At 35.6% G+C, this 20,845-nt stretch overlaps 1 long non-coding RNA gene across 1 annotated transcript in view; it reads right to left on the reverse strand.

The window, feature by feature from the left end:
• Positions 1 to 20,845, reverse strand: part of LOC117980368 (uncharacterized) — a 382,880-nt gene that overhangs the window by 318,659 nt on the left and 43,376 nt on the right. The window contains exon 3 of the long non-coding RNA XR_008625427.2: positions 11,715 to 11,759. This is a non-coding gene — a long non-coding RNA (uncharacterized LOC117980368). The remainder of the gene's footprint in view (positions 1 to 11,714; positions 11,760 to 20,845) is intronic.

Here is a 20,845-nt window from a genome sequence, read left to right on the forward strand (position 1 = left end):
AACCTGGGAGTTATTCTCACTGTGGAGGATTCTAGACTTTTTCCTTTACTCATAGAAGGACTAATTTTAAAGCATCATTGAAACTTAATTGATCATTACAAGATTTGTCTGAAGCCAGTAATATTCTTTTGATATTTAAAATCAGTGGATAATTTGCCCAAAGTCACATTTTGGATACTCGGCAATATTTGGTGCAGCAGGCAAATAGTTTAGTCTAAAATGATCACACTGAAAAATCACCCCAAAGCCTAGGACTTCACCCAACACCAGAACTGAACTATAAAATCAAGAGCTTGTGGTCTCAGCATCACCACTTAGACTCCTCTCTCTCAGAATAAGTGTTTCTCATAGAAAAATGAGAAAAAAAACTCAGTTCCTGATATTGCCTGCTTTTCTATCTTACACTATGTCTCAATTTAGAAGAAAGAATACTTCATAAAAATGCTTGATATATAAGCACTAAAGAAAAAGATATGACAGGAACCAATATATAAACATGTTGAGTTCATGGAGGCTTTAAAATATTTTATTTATATATAAAATGTCCACTTGTCAACATCTATTCTGGCCCTTTCATAATAAAAGATACCAGCTAGATAAAATGTATTTTATAAATAACAGCCATTTCATGACCTTATATGAAAAATCTAGGGACAATACTTTTATTTCAAAGGCTCCAAATTCTAAAATCAGATGGTCTTTTATGCTTGGGAAAATGTGAAAAAAATTTCCTCCTTAATAAAATGCATCTACATATACAATTGAACTATTTGAACCTATTGGTATCATTCATGCTTTGGTAATATTAACATATTAACTGACTCCACAGTTTGTTCACAGTTGAGTTGATTTGACATGCTTCTTAATTTTTACAAAATGGATTTATTGAAACAAAACTAAAATTTCTACAGCTCTAAAATATGTCAAAGTTTAAAACTGACCAGCACACAAAAGAAAGACAGGAAGTAAAGCAGAAAAGAATAAAAGGACTTATATAACCTTCAATGGTCACATTATTATATGGCATTCCAATAAGAATGTATCAAAACAACCATGAAAAGAGATCTATGAAACTGTTCTTTTTATTCTTACCTAGATAAAAAGCAGATTGAAAATAGTTTCTAGAGTGATGGTTGCGGAGCATTAAGTTCAATGTTAGGGCCACGGGTCAAATTTTGATGCCACTCTCTATCCCTCTCTCTTTCTCAATCACTTTCTCTCTCTCTTTTAAGAGATGGGTCTCACTATATTGCCCAGGCTGGCCTGGAACTCCTGGGCTCAAGTGATCCTCCTGCCTCAGCCCCACAAGTAGTTGGGATTACAAGCATGTGCCACCACACCCAGTTCTTTGGTACCTCTCTTAATTCTGTCTTCCTTTAGTGAATTTTCTTCTTCTAGTTTGGTGATTTGTTAATATTTTCATTGTTGATTTCTGTATATATGTTACTCCCTGTTGTAGGGCAAGCACATGGTTATAGTTTTTATGGATAACAACTACTCTTAATATGTAAGTCAAGCATTGTCAAAGCAATTAAAGTGTTTACAAAATCAAGCGACTAATTGTAGGATGTTATTAGTGTTGACATAATTTTTCTTGTAATTCTCCTCTCAAATAAAAATTTTGACACTTTTAAAGAATAGGTACGTTCATTTGCAGCTTTCTTATTCTCTCTTTATTAGAAAAAAGTTTTACAAATAACAGAGTACATAAATGTTTTTGGAATGTAAGTGAACCTTGCTTTATATGGGGGTCAGTGGGGTGAGAAAGAGGTAGTATCCACAATTTCCTTGTTTTCTATGACCTTTCCGTAACTCTCTGTTGTCTGCACATCTGACAGGCTCTATCTGAGCATCTAAGATGGTGAAGTAGATCAAATTTCTTTTTTCCTTTCCCCAGGTTAATGACATTTGCTGTGAAGGCTGAGTGATTACTGGAAAATTGGGAACTGGAGACAAGCAACCAGAAGGCTAAATCTAAGGAATAATATCCTCCATTTATCTGAAGAGAGTATTGAGAAAAATTCCAAGTTATTCATCTATATAAATAACATTGCCACCCACCTGGCATTTTCTCAGACGCAGGCCTCTGATAACCTCTCTCTGGTTTCTACAGAGAGCAAACTTACTAACTCATAGAAAGTTACCTTGTGGTGTTACATATTCTATTTATTACAAAATGCCCATTGCTTAAAAGAAAAACAAAAGTTTAGGATCCTTTGTTTTTTTTTTTTTTTTTTTTTTTTGACCACTTCTCTAAACATTCTATTTCCTAGAATCATCACCCAGCATTTATTCACCATGCTTGGCTCCAAATACATTTTGACAGTCTTCCAAATCCAGATATACCCTCCAAGGATGAAAAATCACTGTTAACATTCTTTTGAATGTGTCAGAGACTGAGGATAGCACCTGATAAAGCCTTCCTAACAATGAGGCCTGGATACTAGAGCCAGCTCGTGTTAGAATGTTGTTCATTATGCAAGAAAGGCACTTCAAAGCTAATCAAGACACCCTGCCCTCTACACACACACACACACACGCGTGCGCAGAAATCAAGGTCTTCCAAACAAGGCAAATTAATTAATAGTGTACTAAGGTAGAAACAAGGAGAAAACAAATCCTTAAATTTAGTTCTTTGGGGAGAGATTATCCAAGTCTCCCATTAACTTTACATTCCATGGTAGCTGCAACTCAGGTTCACTAATGTTAAAAAATGTGTGTCTTATATTTGTGTTATATTCCTGGATCTCTATACACACCAACCCTACGAATGATAAGAAATATCCTAGTCCTGTCTAATTTTCTCTACGTGTATGGTGTTATTTTAGGAACCAAAATATAAGGAGTTTTCACGCTTCTTAATAAGAATGCTTCATGCCATCTTTCTTACGGATACTGCAATAAATATATTAGTTCCAAATGGTTGGGTTTTCAGTCCCTTGTTACTAACTCCAAGGCAATGCTCTGTGTACTCTTCAGCATGTAGAATCATGGAAGTCCAGAGGGAAAATAAAGGGCAGGATATATGAACCTTAACTCCTGAATGAGCTGAGGTGCCTGGAGCCGCTGACATCCAGAAACATGGAGTTGAGGTATGGCATTCCTTAGGTAATTATGATCTCAGCCAGGTCTAATGGAGTGATAATAGTTTGGCAGATCCTGTGGGTGGTGTGCATTGCAGAGCCCTCACAAGTTCAGGGAAAGAAAGTTATTCTTTTACCTCAGGAAAAATAGAATAATTGACCTACTGGGACAAAGGAGAAAATTGCTACAGTTCCTTTGGCACTAGGGTCCCTTGTCATTTAGAAAATAGTGATTGGATTATAGAGTGGATTAGCATAATTTAGTGGCAACAGCACTCGTAACCATTTCTCTCTGGACAAATGACTACTGAACCATGTTTCTTCAATTCCTTCCCTTCTACCTGTATCAGTCCGGTAGAATAAAAGGGGATGGGGTATCAAAAGAATATGATGTCACTCTGAAACACTAAACACACAAGACCACATAGCACAGTAAGTGCCTCAGTGTGAGTGAGGATGACAAGTGCTGGATATAATATTATCAGAAACACAGATGGAAAATGAAACTACTCATTGGATCTGCAGACTTCTTATAGCTAAGGGTGATCATTTGAAATAATTACATTTCTTTGCATTGAATTAATTTGCTAAATTACCTTAGGGTTTTAAGAGTCCTTTTAAAAAAAACATGGCAATACATACACAGTATTTTAAAAATCAGATATACAGAAGTGGGTTTTTTGGTTTGTTTATTTGTTTTGTGGTTGTTGTTTCTTCCCTAGGATGTCACTCTGTTGCCCAGGATGGACTGCAGTAGTGCAATCATACTTCACTGTAACCTCAAACTCCTGGCCTTAAGCAATCTTCCCACCTCAGCCTCCGAATTAGCTAGGACTGTGGGTACACACCACTGCACCCAGCTAATTTTCCATGTTTTTTTTTTAATAAAGATGGCATCCCACTATATTGCCCAGGCTGGTCTCAAACCCCTGGGTTCAAAAGATTCTTCCATAGCACTGGGATTGCAGGACTGAGCCATTGCACCTGGCCCCCAGAAGTGGTTTTACATTTTGAAAAATTGCTTTATCTCATTCTTTTCCTCCCCCCCAGGGTCCTGCTTTCCAGAAGCAGCCACCTTAATTTTATTGTTTTTAGTTATTAAGTTAACCCTAAATAATATGTTATGCTGAAATTATTGATGTTGAGGCGCATTCTATTTTAACTTGAAGTTGAGTACTTAGCTAGGTGAAGACTAAAAACCAATCAAAGTCTTTGGATTAGTATGACATGTAAAATAGTGTTCACTACAGAGTTCACTACAAGCAGAGTACCAAGATTATATTTCCGTCTTCACAGGTTTAAAGTCATGACATTTGTGCCATTTAAAGGAGAAGGATAAAGTGAGCTAAACACTCAGTCAAATGAATGATCATTTTTACAAATCATTAATTATAAGAAATCACACCATATTTGTGTTTGCTCCTGATTGGACTATTATTCTCTTATAATATTTTTGCTCTATTTGTTTTGCTTTATACTTTTCTGGGTCTTATAATTGCTTCACTGGGGGGAAGGAAAATTAAAAACTCTTATACCTACTTTGTCCATAAAAGTCACCTTTTCTGTGAAGCCTTCTTGGCTCCCCAAGATAAGATAACTCAAGATGAGATAAGTAACTTTTAAGTTCCCATAGCACACATTTTGTCTGTAGCTCTAGGTTAGTAAAAGACTGGCTAGAAACAGAGTCCTTATTCTACTGCATTATAATAATACATTTAGGGCTATGTCTACTGAACCAGACTATAAATTCCTTAAAGGGAAAAAAATTATATTATCTTTTCATGCCCTGCCTCTAGCATACTGCCCAACACACAGTAAATGTTCATTACATTAGTTGTATGAATAAATGAACATGGTCTGTAAACACACACATCTCAAGTGAATATTAGTGTTCATTCATCTCTCACCCTGCCATCTTCAACCTTTTTTAACCTGGGTTCATTTGGGAACAGCTAAAGTTAAAGAACAATGTAAGTTTTAAACTATCTTCTTAAAAATTTCAGAAAAGTACATTATTCTCTGACCTTGAAAATAAGAAACATCACAAAAATGTTGGCACTGTCCTTTTTACCCTCCGTTGATAAGCATCTCATCTTCTTATTTATTTATTTATTTATTTTTATTATACAGTTCTATAAAGATATAGAATATATATAAAATGACACAGAATATATAAATTTAAAGACATAGACTATGTAAATATAGAGACATAACTGACTTCTATGCTAGGCAAATGGGATTGATTGCTGCTTTGCCATGATCAGATTTCTCTCAAATTAACTTGTGATTACAAGTTTCTGAGGGGCTTTTCAAAGTCTGTCTGATTTCATGTTATCACAACATTTCCTGTTATTGTAAAATATTTAGAATAATATTCACAAAACCCATATTGCATAGACTTTGAAAATGTCATCACATTTATTGGAAGTGGTTTGGTTTTATTTAGTTCTAAGCTGTATGTCAGTTAGGAGATGAGATCTTTTGAGCTACTATCAATTATCTTGGCTGAAGTTTGTTTGACAACAGCAAAGTCATCATAACCCTGGCCACCCACATCTTTAAAAAAGGCATCCTTTTAGCTGAAACATCATCTTAACAATGAGGATTTTCCTGACTCCCTGGGATTCAACTCATCACACCCTCCCTATGCCCCCTCTGAACCTTCTCCAAACTGTCAGAGTATGTGCTGTGCTTTGTTACACTCATTGTTTTGCTTGTTTGTTTGTATTTTATCATCCTCATATGCCCCTAGAAAGCATGACTGTGTGGTTATAGCCCAGCACCACAATACAGCAGGCATTGAGTACATGTTTGCAGAATAAATAAAGGTATCTTTCATATGGAAATCTTTAGAAACAATTATAAAACATTTCTTATAAAAACAGTCCAAAATGATTGCATTGGGCCCAAATCCTTTGCCTTAAATTGAACAATTGTTTTTATTAATATTTTTATTTTCTGACAACTCAAAGCATGGATTCCAGAAAGTTGGGGAGATGGTAAGACTTAAGAGGCCACCACTGCCTAGTGCTGGCATTCAGGCATGTCTGGAGTTATCTGATAAGTGAGCAGAACAGCCCTGATGAAGGTTTATTTGCATGAAACTGAGGTTACTCTAGGGGTAAGAAAAAATGATCTCAAGAGAAAACGAACCTAGACATTTAACTTTTTCTCCTGGAAATGTGTTTCTTTAAAAAAAAAAAATGAGTGTAACAAAGCATAGCACATACTCATGGCTTGGAGAAGGTTCAGTCAATCATTATTTGTTGTGTTCCAGTGATGTTCTAGTTATTGTGCTGGGCATGGGTTGTTGTTGTTAAAGTGACTCCATCTACACTTCCAGACGGAATGGCCTGAAAACTCCTAGCTGAAATGAAATTTAAAATGGCTGCTCACAAGAGCAAAATATAAAAATAAAATTGAAGTCAGAAAATATGACCAATAAACATAAAAAGAAATACAAATTTAAACAATATATATCAAGTATTTTCATCTAATTGAAAAAGAATTTAAATAACAATTATACCAAGTGTTGACAGATGAAAAAAAAAATGTACTCTCATACAATATATGTTTGAAGTGTAAATAAGTGCAACCTTTGAAAGCACTTTGGTCATGCATGCGCGTGCACGCACACACACACACTCCAACCCAGAAATTCTATTTTTCTTCTCTGTTATTGAGAATACATGCATATAATATATATATATGAAAACACCAGTGGAAAGCTTTGCTTTGCAGCAAATATTTACAAGAAGAAACAAATAACAACCAGGAGGATTCTGGGAAGATGGTGGAGTGGGAAGCACCAGCAATCTGTCTGTCTCCCCACCTAGACAACATTTGCTCTGGCAGAATCAGTCTGATGTAACTCTTTTGGAACTCTGGATTCTATTGCAGCCTTGCAATTTCTAGGAAAAGCCTTTAATGGTCAATTGCAGTTAATTTCAGTCTATTTCAGTTCTTATCAGGGTAGCAGCTACCCATATTCCATCCTCAGCTCTGTGGCAGGCAGCTGTGCGCATGTTTCTGGAGTGTCCTGGGTATACCTTGTGGAAGTCAGGGTAGGAAAAATGGACCCTGTCACCCAAATGTCAGGTATCTGTACACTGATTGCTGCTACTTCTGATCACAAACATACCAACAAAGAGACATGCAGCCATTGTTGTTTCACCTCCTCCATTGTTACAGCCCCCACACTCTAGGGCTAAAATGACTTCCAGAGGATTTAAAGGGCTGGCACTCTTTCTCCCCTCCTTCTTTTATTATTCTTTTTTTCCACTTTTTGTATCCAGACATTAAAGACTCAGTTATTCAAAAGCAACTACATATATGGGGAAAATTTGAAAGTGACCGTGCGTGCCTAGGAAAAGGTGCAGCTTCAGAAAATACTTGAGAAGACATTATATCTCACACTGACCTATGACATAGAGACAGGTTAGAATAACCAAAAACACAATAAGCAAAATCCAGCAAACCCTGGGGAAGATGGGGAATCTAATTTCGAGAGTTACCACATCATTAGATTCAAATGTTCAGTTTTCAACAGAAAATCATAAGGCATGAAAACAAACAAATAAACAGACAAACCAACAAAAAACATAGGAAAATATGGCCCATTCAAAGGAAAAAAGTAAATCAACAGAAACTATCCCTGAGAAAGACCTAATGGCAGTTGCACTAAACAAAGACTTTAAGCCAATTGTTTTAAATATGCTCAAAGAACTAAAGGAAGGTGTGGAGAGAGAAAAGACGATGTATGAACAAAATAAAAAATCAGTAAAGAGTTAGAAAATGTAAAAAGAAGCCAAAATGAAATTCTGGACATGAAAAATAGAATAACTGAAATGAAAAATTCACTAGAGGGATTCCAAGGCAGATTCAAGCAGGCAGAAGAAAGAATCAGTGAACTTAAAGAGAGGACAACTGAAATAATTGAGTCTGAGAAACAGAAGAAAAAAAGATTGAAGAAAATGAACAGAGCCTAAGGGACCTGTGGTGTTGTGGGAAGTCAGGGACCCCAAACGGAGGGACCGGCTGGAGCCGCAGCAGAGGAACATGAATTGTGAAGATTTCATGGACATTTATCAGTTCCCAAATAATACTTTTATAATTTCTTACGCCTGTCTTACTTTAATCTTTCAATCCTGTTATCTTCGTAAGCAGAGGATTTACATCACCTCAGGACCACTGTGATAATTGTATTAACTGTACAAATTGATGGTAAAACATGTATGTTTGAACAATATGAAATCAGTGCACCTTGAAAAAGAACAGAATAGCAGCAATTTTTAGGGAACAAGGGAAGACAATCATAAGGTCTGGGGTAGGGCAAAAAGAGCCATATTTTTCTTCTTGCAGAGAACCTATAAACGGACGTGCAAGTAGGAGAGATATCGCTAAATTCTTTTCCTAGCAAGGAATATTAATATTAATATTAATACCCTGGGAAAGGAATGCATTCCTAGGGGGAGGTCTATAAATGGCCGCTCTGGGAATGTCTGTCCTATGCGGTTGAGATAAGGACTGAGATACGCGCTGGTCTCCTGCAGTACCCTCAGGCTTACTAGGGTGGGGAAAAACTCCACCCTGGTAAATTTGTGGTCAGACCAACTCTCTGCTCTCAACTTTGTTTTCTGTGTTTAAGATGTTTATCAAGACAATATGTGCACCACTGAACATAGACCCTTGTCAGTAGTTCTGCTTTTGCCCTTTTGTCTTGTGATCTTTGTTGGACCCTTATCAGTAGTTCTCCTTTTTGCCCTTTGAAGCATGTGATCTACTCCCTATTCTTACACCCCCTCCCCTTTTGAAACCCTTAATAAAAAATCTTGCTAGTTTAAGGCCCAGGTGGGCATCACTGTCCTATCGATATGTGATGTCACCCCTGGAGTCCCAGCTGTAAAATTCCTCCCTTTGTACCCTTTCTCTTTATTTCTCAGCCAGCCGACACTTATGGAAAATAGAAAGAACCCATGTTGAAATACTGGGGGCGGGTTCCCCCAGTACTGTGGGACACCACCAAGTATACCAACTTACATACTCTGGGAGTCCCACACAGAGAAGACAAGGATAAAGGGACAAAGAGAATAGTTGATGAAATAATGAATGAAAACCTCCCAAGTTTGGTGAAATGCATGAATATAAACTCCAAAAAGCCCAGCAAACTCTAAGTAAGAAGAACTCAGGGGCCTACACCACAACACATTTCAATCAAACTTTCAAAAGCAAAGGCAAAGAGAAAAACTTGAAAGCAGCAAAAGAGATTTGACTTGTCACATAGAAGGAATCCTCTATAAGATTATCATCAGATTTCTCATCAGAAACATTGGAATCCAGAAGATAGTGGATAAATACATTCAAAATGCTAAATTAAAACAACAACAACAACAACAAAAATTGTCAAACCAAAATCCTGTATTTGACAAAACTGTTCTTCAAAAGTGAAGGAGAAATTAAGACATTCCCAGATTAACAAAAGTTGAGAAAGTTTGTTCCCACTAAATTTGCCACACAAGAAATGCTTGGGAGTCCAGCAAGGTGAAATAAAATGACACCAGAGAGTAAAGCTACATAAAGAAATAAAGATCTCAATAAAGGTAAATACATGGGCAATTATAAAAGCTAGCATTACTGTAACAATGGTTTGTCACTGTACTTTTTGTTCTCTACATTATTTAAGATACTAAAACACTTTGAAAAATAACAATCTAAAAGCTAATATTATTGTAACATTGGTTTGTAACCCCACATTTTTCTATTTATTTAAAACACTAATGCATTTAAAAAATTTATTAGTTTATATTTTGGGCCATACTATGTAAAAACATGTAATTTTGTGACATTAGCAACCTAAAGCGATGAGGATGAACCTGTTAAAGGAGCAGTTTTGTATGTTATTGGAATGAAGCTGGTATAAATTGAAGTTAGACTGTTATAACTTTAGAATGTTAAATGTAATCTCCATGGTAACCACAAAGAATATGCCTATAGGATATATAAAAAAGAAATGAGAAATGTTTTACTACAAAAAAAATCAACTAAACACAGAAGAAAATAGTAATTCAGGAAATGAGGAACAAAATAGCTATTAGACATTTAGAAAACAAATAGAAAAATGACAGAAGTAAAACCTTTTTTTAATAATTACTTTAAATGTAAGTGAATTAAACTCTCCAGTCAAAAGACAGAGATTTGCAGGATAAATTTAAGAATATAATCTAACTGTATGTTGTCTACAAGAGATTTACTTTAGATCCAAAGACACAAATAGATTTAAAGTGAAAGGATGGAAACAGATATTCTATGGAAATAGTAACCAAAAAAGATCAGAGTTAGTGATACTAATATCAGACAAAATAGTCTTCCATTTTTCAAAATTTACAAAAAATGAAGAAGGGCATTATGAATTAATAAAAAGTTCAGTACAGCAAGAATATATAATTATAAACATTTATGCACCTAATGACAAACTATTAAAATATATACATGTTCAACAAAAACTGAGAGAACCAATGGGAGAAATAGACTGTTCTACAATAATAGTTGGAGATTTCAGTACTGCATTCTCAATAATGGCTAAAACAACCAGAAAAAAGATAAATAAGAAAGTAGAGTACTTAAACAACAGAATAAACCAACTAGATCTAATAGACACACATTGAACACCGTACCCAGCAATAACAGCATACATATCTTCTCAAGTGCACATGGGACATTTTCCAGGATAGACTATATGTTAGGCCATAGATTATGTTTCAGTAGATTTTCAAAGACAGATATCATAAAAAGTATCTTCTCCAATCACAATGAAACAAAATTAGAAATCAATAACGTAAGTAAAAATGGAAAATTTATAATATTGTAAAAATTAAACAACACACTCTTAAACAACCAACAGATCAAAGAAGAAAGCACAACAGAAATTAGAAAATACTTACAGATGAATGAAAATGAAAGCCCAACATACCAAAATATAGGATGCTGTGAAAACAGTGCTAAATAATTTTAGGGGAAATTTATAGCTATAAACACTTAAAAACAAGAAGGATCTCAAATCAACTACCTAAAGTTACAGCTTAAAAAAATAGAAAAAGAAACTATCGAAACCCAAAGTTGGCAGGAAAAAAAAGAATGACGATGGTACAGAAATAAACAAAATAGAGAAATACAATACAGGAAATCAATAAAACCAAAAGTTGGTTTGTTTTAAAATATCAACAAAATTGACAAAACTTAAATAGATAGGCTAAGAAAAAAAACCACAGACTTAAATTACTAAAGTCAGAAATGAAAGTGAGAATACTACTGATTCTATAGAAATAAAAAGGATTGTGGGAAAGTACTATAAATAATTGCACACTAACAACTTAGATAACCTAGATTAAATGGGGAAATTGCTAGAAACACAAACTCTACCAAGACACAATCATGAAAAAAATATGAAATCTGAATAGACCTGTAACTAGAAGGATATTGAGTCAGTAATTTAAAATCTTCCAACAAAGTAAAGCCCAGGACCTGACGGGTCCTGGGTAAATTCCAACAAACATTTAAAAAAGAACTAACACAAATCATTTTCGAATTTTTCAAAAAAAAGCATTGAAAAGATGAGAACACTTTCTTACTCACCTTATGAGGCCAGCATTACCTTGATACCAAAGCCAAAGGAAGACACTACAAGAAAAGAAAATAGCAAATCAATATCTCTTACGAACATTCATGCAAAAATGCTTAATAAAATATTAGCAAACTGAATTCAGAAGCATACTATAAGAGTTATATAGCAAGACCAAATGGGATTTATTCCTGAAATACAAGGATAATTCAACATACAAAAATCAACATAACACATCACATTAACAGAATGAAGGGGAAAAAAAACACATAATCATCTTAATCGATGCAGAAAAAGGATTTCACAAAATTCAACACCGTTTCCTAATAAAAACATTCAACTAACTAGGTATAGAAGGAAACGACCTCAACATAATAAAAGCCATATATGAAAAACCCACAGTGAACATCATACCCAATGGTGAAAGACTGAAAGAATATCTTTGACAAGAAAAAATAAACAGATAGAATAGAAATGGAAAAGGAAGAACTAAAATTATCTGTTTGCAGATGATATGATCATCTATGTAGAACACCCTGAAGATTCCACATAAAAATGTTAGACCTAATAAGTGAATTCAGCAATTTAACAAGATACAAAGCCAGCACAAAATAATCAGTTACATTTCTATACACTAACAATAAACAATAAGAAATGGAAATGATGAAAACAATTTTATTGACAGTATCATCAAAAATAATAAAATACTTAGCAATTAATTTAATCAAGGAGGTGAAAGACTTATACAACAAAACAACTATAAAACAATGCTAAAAGAAATTAAGGGAGACAATAAATGGAAACATATCCCATGTTCATAGATTAAAAGGCAATGGATCAAAGAAATAAGTGTAAGTTCTAAAACTAAAATTCTTAGAAGAAATCATAGAGGAAAAAGCCTAACAACATTTTTTTTCACAATGACTTCATTGGCTATCACACCAAAGGCACAGACAGCAAAAGAAAACCATGGACTTCTTTTTTCTGTTGTTTTAACTTTCTTTATTTCCATAGGTTATTGGGGAACAGTTGGTATTTGGTTACATGAGTAAGTTCTTTCGCAGTGATTTGTGAGATTTTGGTGCACCCATCACCTGAGCAGTATACACTGCATCCAATTTGTAGTCTTTTATCCCTCACCCCCTTCCCACCCTTTCCTACTGGGTTCCCAAAGTCCATTGTGTCATTCTTATGCCTTTGTATCCTCATAGCTTATATCCTGAGTTACTTCACTTAGAATAATCATCTCCAATCTCATCCAGGTGGCTGTGAATGCCATTAATTCATTCCTTTTTAATGGCTGGCTGAGTAGTGCTCTGTTGTATATCTATGCTACTGTTTCTTTATCCACTTAATGATTGATGGGCATTTGGGTTGCTTCCACATTTTTGCAATTGCGAATTGTGCTGCTATAAACATGTGTGTGCAAGTATCTTTTTCGTAAAATAACTTCTTTTCCTCTGGGTAGATACCCAGTAGTGAGATTGCTGGATCAAATGGTAGTTATACTTTTAGTTCTTTAAGGAATCTCCACACTGTTTTCCATAGTGGTTGTACTAGTTTACATTCCCACCAGCAGTGTAGAAGTGTTCCTTGTTCACCACATCCATGCCAACATCTACTATTTTTTTATTTTTTGATTATGGCCATTCTTGCATGGGTAAGGTGGTATGGCATTGTGGTTTTGATTTGCATTTCCCTGATCATTAGTGATGTTGAGCATTTTTTCATATGTTTGCTGGCCATTTGTATATCTTCTTTTGTGAATTATCTATTCATGTCCTTAGCCCACTTTTTGATGGGATTGTTTTTTCTTGTTGATTTGAGTTCATTGTAGATTCTGTATATTAGTCCTTTGTCAGATGTATAAATTGTGAAGATTTTTTCCACTCTGTGGGTTGCCGGTTTACTCTTCTGACTCTTCCTTTTGCCATGCAAAAGCTCTTCAGTTTAATTAAGTCCCAGACATTTATCTTTGCTTTTATTGCATTTGCTTTTGGGTTCTTGGTCATGAAATCCTTGCCTAAGTCAAAGTCCACAAGGGTTTTTTTCAAGGTTATCTTCTTGAATTTTTAGAGTTTCAGATCTTAGATTTAAGTCCTTAATCCATCTTGAGTTGATTTTTGTATAAGGTGAGCAATGAGGATCCAGTTTCATTCTCCTACATGTGGCTAGCCAATTATCGCAGCATCATTTGTTGAAAAGGGTGTCCTTTCCCCACTTTATGTTTTTGTTTGCTTTGTCAAAGATCAGTTGGCTATAAGTATTTGGGTTTATTTCTGAGTTTTCTATTCTGTTCCACTGGTCTATGTGCCTATTTTTATACCAATACCATGCTGTTTTGGTGACTGTGGGCTTATAGTATAGTTTGAAATCAGGTAATGTGATGCCTCCAGATTTGTTCTTTTTGATTAGTCTTGCTTTGGCTATGTGGGCTCTTTTTTGGTTCCACATGAATTTTAGAATTGAGAAAACCATGGACTTCCTAAAAAAAGTTTAAATATGCTTCAAAAGATACTACTAACAGAGTAAAAAAAAGGCAGTCCAAAGAATGGGAGAAAATATTTGCAAAGAATGTATCTAATAAAAAAATTAATAGCCAGAATACACGGAGAATGCCTAAAATTCATCAACAACAAAACAACCTAATTCAAAAATGGACAAAAGACTTGAATAGACATTTCTCCACAGGTGATACACAGACTACCAAGAGGCAGAGGAAAAGATTTTCAACCTCACTAGTTATTAGGAAAATGCAAATCAAGGCTACCATGAGATATCACCCATTAGAAAAAGGTTAATATTTAAAAATCAGAAAATAAGCGTCAGCAAGGATGTGGAGAAATGGAACCCTTGTGTACAGTTGGTGAGAATATAAGTGGTACAGTCACTGTGGAAAACAGTATGATAATCCTGCAAAAAGTTAAAAATAGAATTTAAATATCATCCAGCAAGTCCACTTCTGGGTACAGGCATACATCAGAGATACTGTGGATTTGGTTCCAGATCACTACAATAAAATGAATATCACAATAAAGCAAGTCATACAATTTTTTTGTTTCCCATTGCATATAAAAGTTATGTTTGTACTATACTATAGTCTATTAAGCATGCAATACTATCATGTCTTAAAAAAACAATGTACATACCTTAGTTTAAAAAATACTTTATTCTTAAAATATTCTAACATCATGTCTTAAAAAAACAATGTACATACCTTAGTTTAAAAAATACTTTATTCTTAAAATATTCTAACAATCTTCTGAGCCTTGAGCAAGTTGTCATCTTTTTGCTGGTGGAGGGTCTTGCCTTGATGGTGATGGCTGCTGACTGATCAGGGTGGTGATTGCTGAAGGTTGGGGAGGCTGTGGCAATTTTTTACAGCAATACAACAACAAAGTTTGCACATTAATTGACTCTTTCATGAAAGATTTCTCTGTAGCATGCAATGCTGTTTGATAGCATTTAACCTACAATAGAACTTCTTTCAAAATTGAAGTCAATCTTCTCAAACCCTCTTACTACTTTATCAATTAAGTGTATGAATACTCTAAATCCTTTGTTGTCATTTCAACATTGTTCCCAGCATCTTAACCAGGAATAAATTCCATCTCAAGAAACTACTTTCTTTGTTCATCGATAAGAAGCAACTTCTCATCCATTCAATCCTTATCATGAGATTGCAGCAACTCAGTCACATCTTTAGGCTCCACTTCTAATTCTACTTCTCTTAGTATTTCCACCACATCTGTAGTTACTTCCCTGCTGAATTTTGAACCCCTCAAAGTCATCTATAAGGGTTAAAATCAACTTCTTCCAAACTCCTGCTAATGTTGATATTTTGGCCTCCTCCCATGACTCATAAATGTTCTTAATGGCATCTAAAATGACAAATTTCTTCCAGAAGGTTTTCAATTTCTTTGCCCAGACCTATGAGGGGAATCATTATCTATGACAACTATAGCCTTATAAAATGTATTTCTTCAATAATAAGACTTGAAAGTCAAAATTACTCCTTGATCCATGGGATACACATGGATATTGTGCTAGCAGGCATGAAAACATTAATCTCTTTGTATATCTTCATCAGAGCCCGGGGGTGACTAGGTGCATTGTCAATCTATGGGCAGTAACATTTTGAAAGGAACAGTGTTTTTTTGTTTTGTTTTGTTTTTGTTTTTGATTTTGTTTTTTCCTGAGCCAGCAGGTCTCAACAGCAGACTTAAAATATTCAGTAAATCATGCTGTAAACAGATGTGTTTTCAACCAAGCTTTGTTGTTCCATTTACAGAGCACAGGCAGAGTAGATTTAGCATCATTCTTAAGGCCCTTACAATTTTGAAATGGTAAATGAGCACTGACTTCAACTTAAAGTCACTCACTGCATTAGCCTCTAACAAGAGAATCAGGCTATCTTTTGAAGCTTTGAAGCTAGCCATTGACTTCTCCTCTTTAGCTATGAAAGTCCTAGATGACATCTTCTTCTAATAGAAGACCATTAAAAATATATTGTTTAGTGTAGACACTATCATAAATGATCTTGGCTAGATCTGGATAACTTGCTGCAGCTTCTACAACAGCACTTGCTGCTTCACCTTGCACTTTTATGTTATAGAAATGGCTACTTTCTTAAATCTCATGAACCAATGTCTGCTCACTTCCAGCTTTCCTTTGGCAGCTTCCTCACCTCTCTCAGCCTTCAAAGAATTGAAGAGTTAGGGTCTTGTTCTGGATTAGGCTTTGGCTTAACAGAATGCTGCGGCTGCTTTGATCTTCTATCAAGACCACTCAGACTTTCCCCATATCAACAATAAAGCTGTTTCACCTTCTTATCATTTGTATATTGACTAGAGGAGCACTTTGAATTTTCTTCAAGAACTTTTCTTTGCATTCATCACCTGGCTAATAGCTTTTTGAAACAAGAGTCCTAGTTTTTGGGCTATGTTGGCTTTTGACATGTCTTACAAACTAAGCTTAGTCTTTTCTAGCTTTTGCTTTAAAGTGACAGATACATGACCCTTCCTTTCACTTGAACATGTAGGCCATTGTAGGGTTATTAATTGGCCTAATTTTAATATTGTTGTATCTCAGAGGATAGGAAAGCCCAAAGAGAGAGAGAAAAATTGTGGAATGACCAGTCCATGGAGCAGTCAGAACACATATACTTATTTATTAAGTTCACCATCTTATATAGGTGTGAATTGTGCCACCCCCAAGCAATTACAATAACATCAAAGATCACTGATCAAAAATCACCATAACAGATATAATAATAATTTAAAAGTCTAAAATATTATGAGTACTGCCAAAATGTGACACAGAGACATGAATGAGCACATGCTATTTGAAAAAATGGTGGCTATAGACTTGTTCCATGCAGGATTACCATAAAACTTCAATTTGTGAAACCACATTATCTGTGAAGCACAATAAAGTGAAGCATGACAAAATGAGGTATGCCTATATATAACCAAAATAATTGAGAGTATGGCCTTGAAAAGATACACCCATGTTCACAGAAGCATTATTTTTAATAGTTAAAAATGGAAGCAACCAAGTGTTCATTGATCAATGAATGGATGAGCAAGATGTGGTATATACATACAATGGAATCTCATGCAGCTTTAAAAAGAAGGAAAATCAGGCCGGCAGGAGCCTCAAGGGCGGGTGTGGTGATTCACGCCTGTAATCCCAGCACTTTGGGAGGCCGAGGGTTGGGGGGCCAGATCACTTGAGGTCAGGAGTTCCTGACCAGCCTGGCCAACATGGTGAAACCCCATATCTACTAAAAATACAAAAATTATCCAGGTGTGGTGGCACACGCCTGTAATCCCAGCTACTTGGGAGGCTGAGGCAGGAGAATTGCTTGAACTTAGGAGGCAGAGGTTGCAGTGTGCTGAGATCGTGCCACTGCACTCCAGCCAGGGCAACAGAGCAAGACTTCGTATTGGAAAAAAAAAAAAAAGAAGGAAAATTGGACTTATATTACAACATGAATGAAACCTGAGGACATAATGCTAAATAAAATAAGCCAGCCACAGAGAAATAAATACTATGTGACTCCACTTATATGGAGTATCTAAAGTAGTCAAACTTTTACAAACAGAAAGCAGAATGGTGGTTGCCAGGGATTGTGGGGGTAAGGAAATGAGAAGTTATTCTTTAATGGATATAAACTTTCAGTTTTACAAGATGAAGTGTAATGGAGTTGAATGGTAGTAATGGTTGTACATTAACAATGCAGTGAATACGACTGAATCATACAATTAAAAACAAATAAGATGGTTAATTTTATATAATGTATTTTTACTGTAATAAAAAAATTTGAAAAGAAAATGGAAGGAAAAATCAAGTACTAATAACCAAAAGTTGACTAATGGGGAATGGCTAAACAAAAATAGGGCCCATCCATGAAATGGAAAACTATCTAGCAATTTAGAAGCATAAATTAATCTAGAATGCATTAGTATTAAAAAAATCTCTGAAACACATTATTGCTTGTACAGAGTATATATATATCAGAGAGTATATCGAGACAATATATATACAGAGAGCATAATAGGGCATACTGGTTAGAAGTGTAAACCTGCATGTGAACCCTGGCTCTGCCACTTACTGACAGTGCAATCCCAGGAAAGTTACTTACCCTCCCTGGGTTTTTCATTTTCTCATTAGCAAAATGGGGATACAGAGAGCCTTATAGTGTTATTGTCAGGATTAATTAGAACAGTACCTGTTGCATAATAAGTACCCTAAAAATATTAGATATCATTATTATTGTTTTAAAAATTCACAAATACCTTCTTTGTGCATGTACACATCATACATGTACACACACATATACATTAAGAGAAAGTGGTCCTGAAAGACACATACCAGTGTTGAAATAAGAATTATGAGTACAGAGAGAATTCACCTAGAGATGAGCCAGGGAGATATTTGCTTTGATCAATAACCGTATCAGAAAACTTTTTCATTTCATTATGAAGTTAAATATCAAAACATATTGATTGTTTAAAAACTACACAACAAGGAGGAAGAAAAGAAAGGAAGAAAGATGAGAAAGAGAGAATCCTGAGCAGAAGGCAGCCTGTTAAATATATAGGATCTATGGCCAAAAACCTTAAGTGCTATTATCTGGACTCAATAAGACATTGAATAGTGTTACTCCTAGAGTAATGGAATTAATGATTTCTGAGTAATTAAAGAATTGATAATTAATGAATGAAAAACAAGAATATGCCCTAGAAATATTGCAATAATCACCTGAAAACTTCCATAAATTGTTTAGATAGAAGTCCTTATTCATATATGTATATATGAATATATATACACAAGAATGTATACATATCTACATATAGATGACATTTAGGTTTTATATAACATCCTACCATTCTGTGCCCTTGTTTCAATGGGATTTTTTGTTTGTTTTGTTTTGCTTACTTTCCTTTTCTTCTTGTAGAATGCTTTGAGCTTTGTAAAGCTCTGTATAAATATCAAACATTAAACACTAATTACAAGCTTATAAACTTAGTTTCTGTTGAAAGAGTGTTAGTAACTCTGTGCTGTCAACTCAGAGCTTGACAACAAAATGCCTCAATGAGATAAGCCCAGCCTTTGTAAAGAAAAGCAGCTTTTAGTGCCAAGAAGTTAGCACCAACTGCCATCTCAGCCTCCAGGGGGGCTCAGACAAATTGCATAATAAGAACAGATAAATGGAATCTTGAAAACCCGGACTTAGGAAAATGTCTTTTTGAGAGTTGAAAGCAGAGTCAGCAATGGAGCCCTTTAACTTCATCCTGGTCAGAGGCGAGCAGAGGAAGCTATACTGGAAGAAATCACTAAGTTGACTTCTTACCCTGCATTCCCTCATGCCCCAGCACCTGGACTGCCCTCAGTTACTCGCTCTGTCCAGTGCTTGCCTCCTGGCTTAGCTCTACCCTTCCCAAAGCACCTCTCATCCTCTTGACCACTGTCAGGGGAATAAAACAATCCTGTCAACCAAAGACCTCTCCATACCAATAGGCAAGACAGAAAACACAATTGATTCATGAGTAGGCATTACAGACTTACATGCATGAGAATGTGGACAAAGTCTGGGTAGAATTTAGCACGAGTTTATACGGGAAAGTAGAAGAGCAAGTAATTTAAATGTCCTTTTCTGAGATTACCTCCTGTATGTCTATGAGAAACTTATAAATTAATCTTGGAGTTTTTTGTTGTGCTGTTGTTGTTTACAATTCGAAGCATCAGAATGCCCATAAACTTGCATTATAAAATCAGAGGCCTGAGCCCATATAAAAATAGGGCTGATTATATTTTTAGGAACCATCCTACAGAGGAGAGGATGGGGAGAGGCAGCTGCATCCTCCTCTTTACTAAACCAATATAGCTTGATCAATTTACCTTACAACTTGAACACTAACGTTACAACACAAAGGGGAAAAATCTTGATTCCTGTATCAAAACCTTGGATAATTCACTATTTGAGCCCTCTCTTGTCAGATGCAATTTCACAGCTTTGTCTGTAACATAAAACAAAATCTTGCCTTTTGGGCTGATGAAATGAGAATTGTCTCTTTTCCTTCTCTGGATTTGACAGACGGTGGCCAAAGAAATGAAGTTTCTATCAGGCTACCTTGAAGAGTGGGTCAGTCATCTGTCTTCAAGGTCAAACCTGTGGCTTCAGAGCGGCTTCCCAAAGCCCTGTCTGCCTGCTGCATTCTGGGCTTTGCAGGGGTGGCAGGATTGCGGCAGGCCCAGGCTGCTCAGCCAGGAGCAGTTTGGAAAGACGTTTCAGCTCTCATCTCCTCCTTCCACCACCAGTCCTCCTCACTCACCCGCCACCAGCAAGCACTCCTTCACTCCTGTCACTATTTCCACTTCCTACCCTTATGAAGAGGAAGCAGAAGTTCCAGGTTTTAAATGAAACACTCTTAAGAACAATCCTTAAGAAAGCAGCTGATTCTTAGAGAAAGTGCTAATAACACAGTCAATTTAACCCTAGCATTTGTAGCCAATTTTTTCAAATTCCCATTTAGTAGGCAACAAAGCTTTGCAGCTGAGCTCTGAGGCCTCGAGAGAAAGCAGGTCCCAAATAGTGAAGGTTTAGGATGAGGCTTCAAAGCCATGCCCCCCGTACTTT

Source organism: Pan paniscus, chromosome 4, assembly GCF_029289425.2.
Source record: "Pan paniscus chromosome 4, NHGRI_mPanPan1-v2.0_pri, whole genome shotgun sequence".
Taxonomy (NCBI): domain Eukaryota; kingdom Metazoa; phylum Chordata; class Mammalia; order Primates; family Hominidae; genus Pan; species Pan paniscus.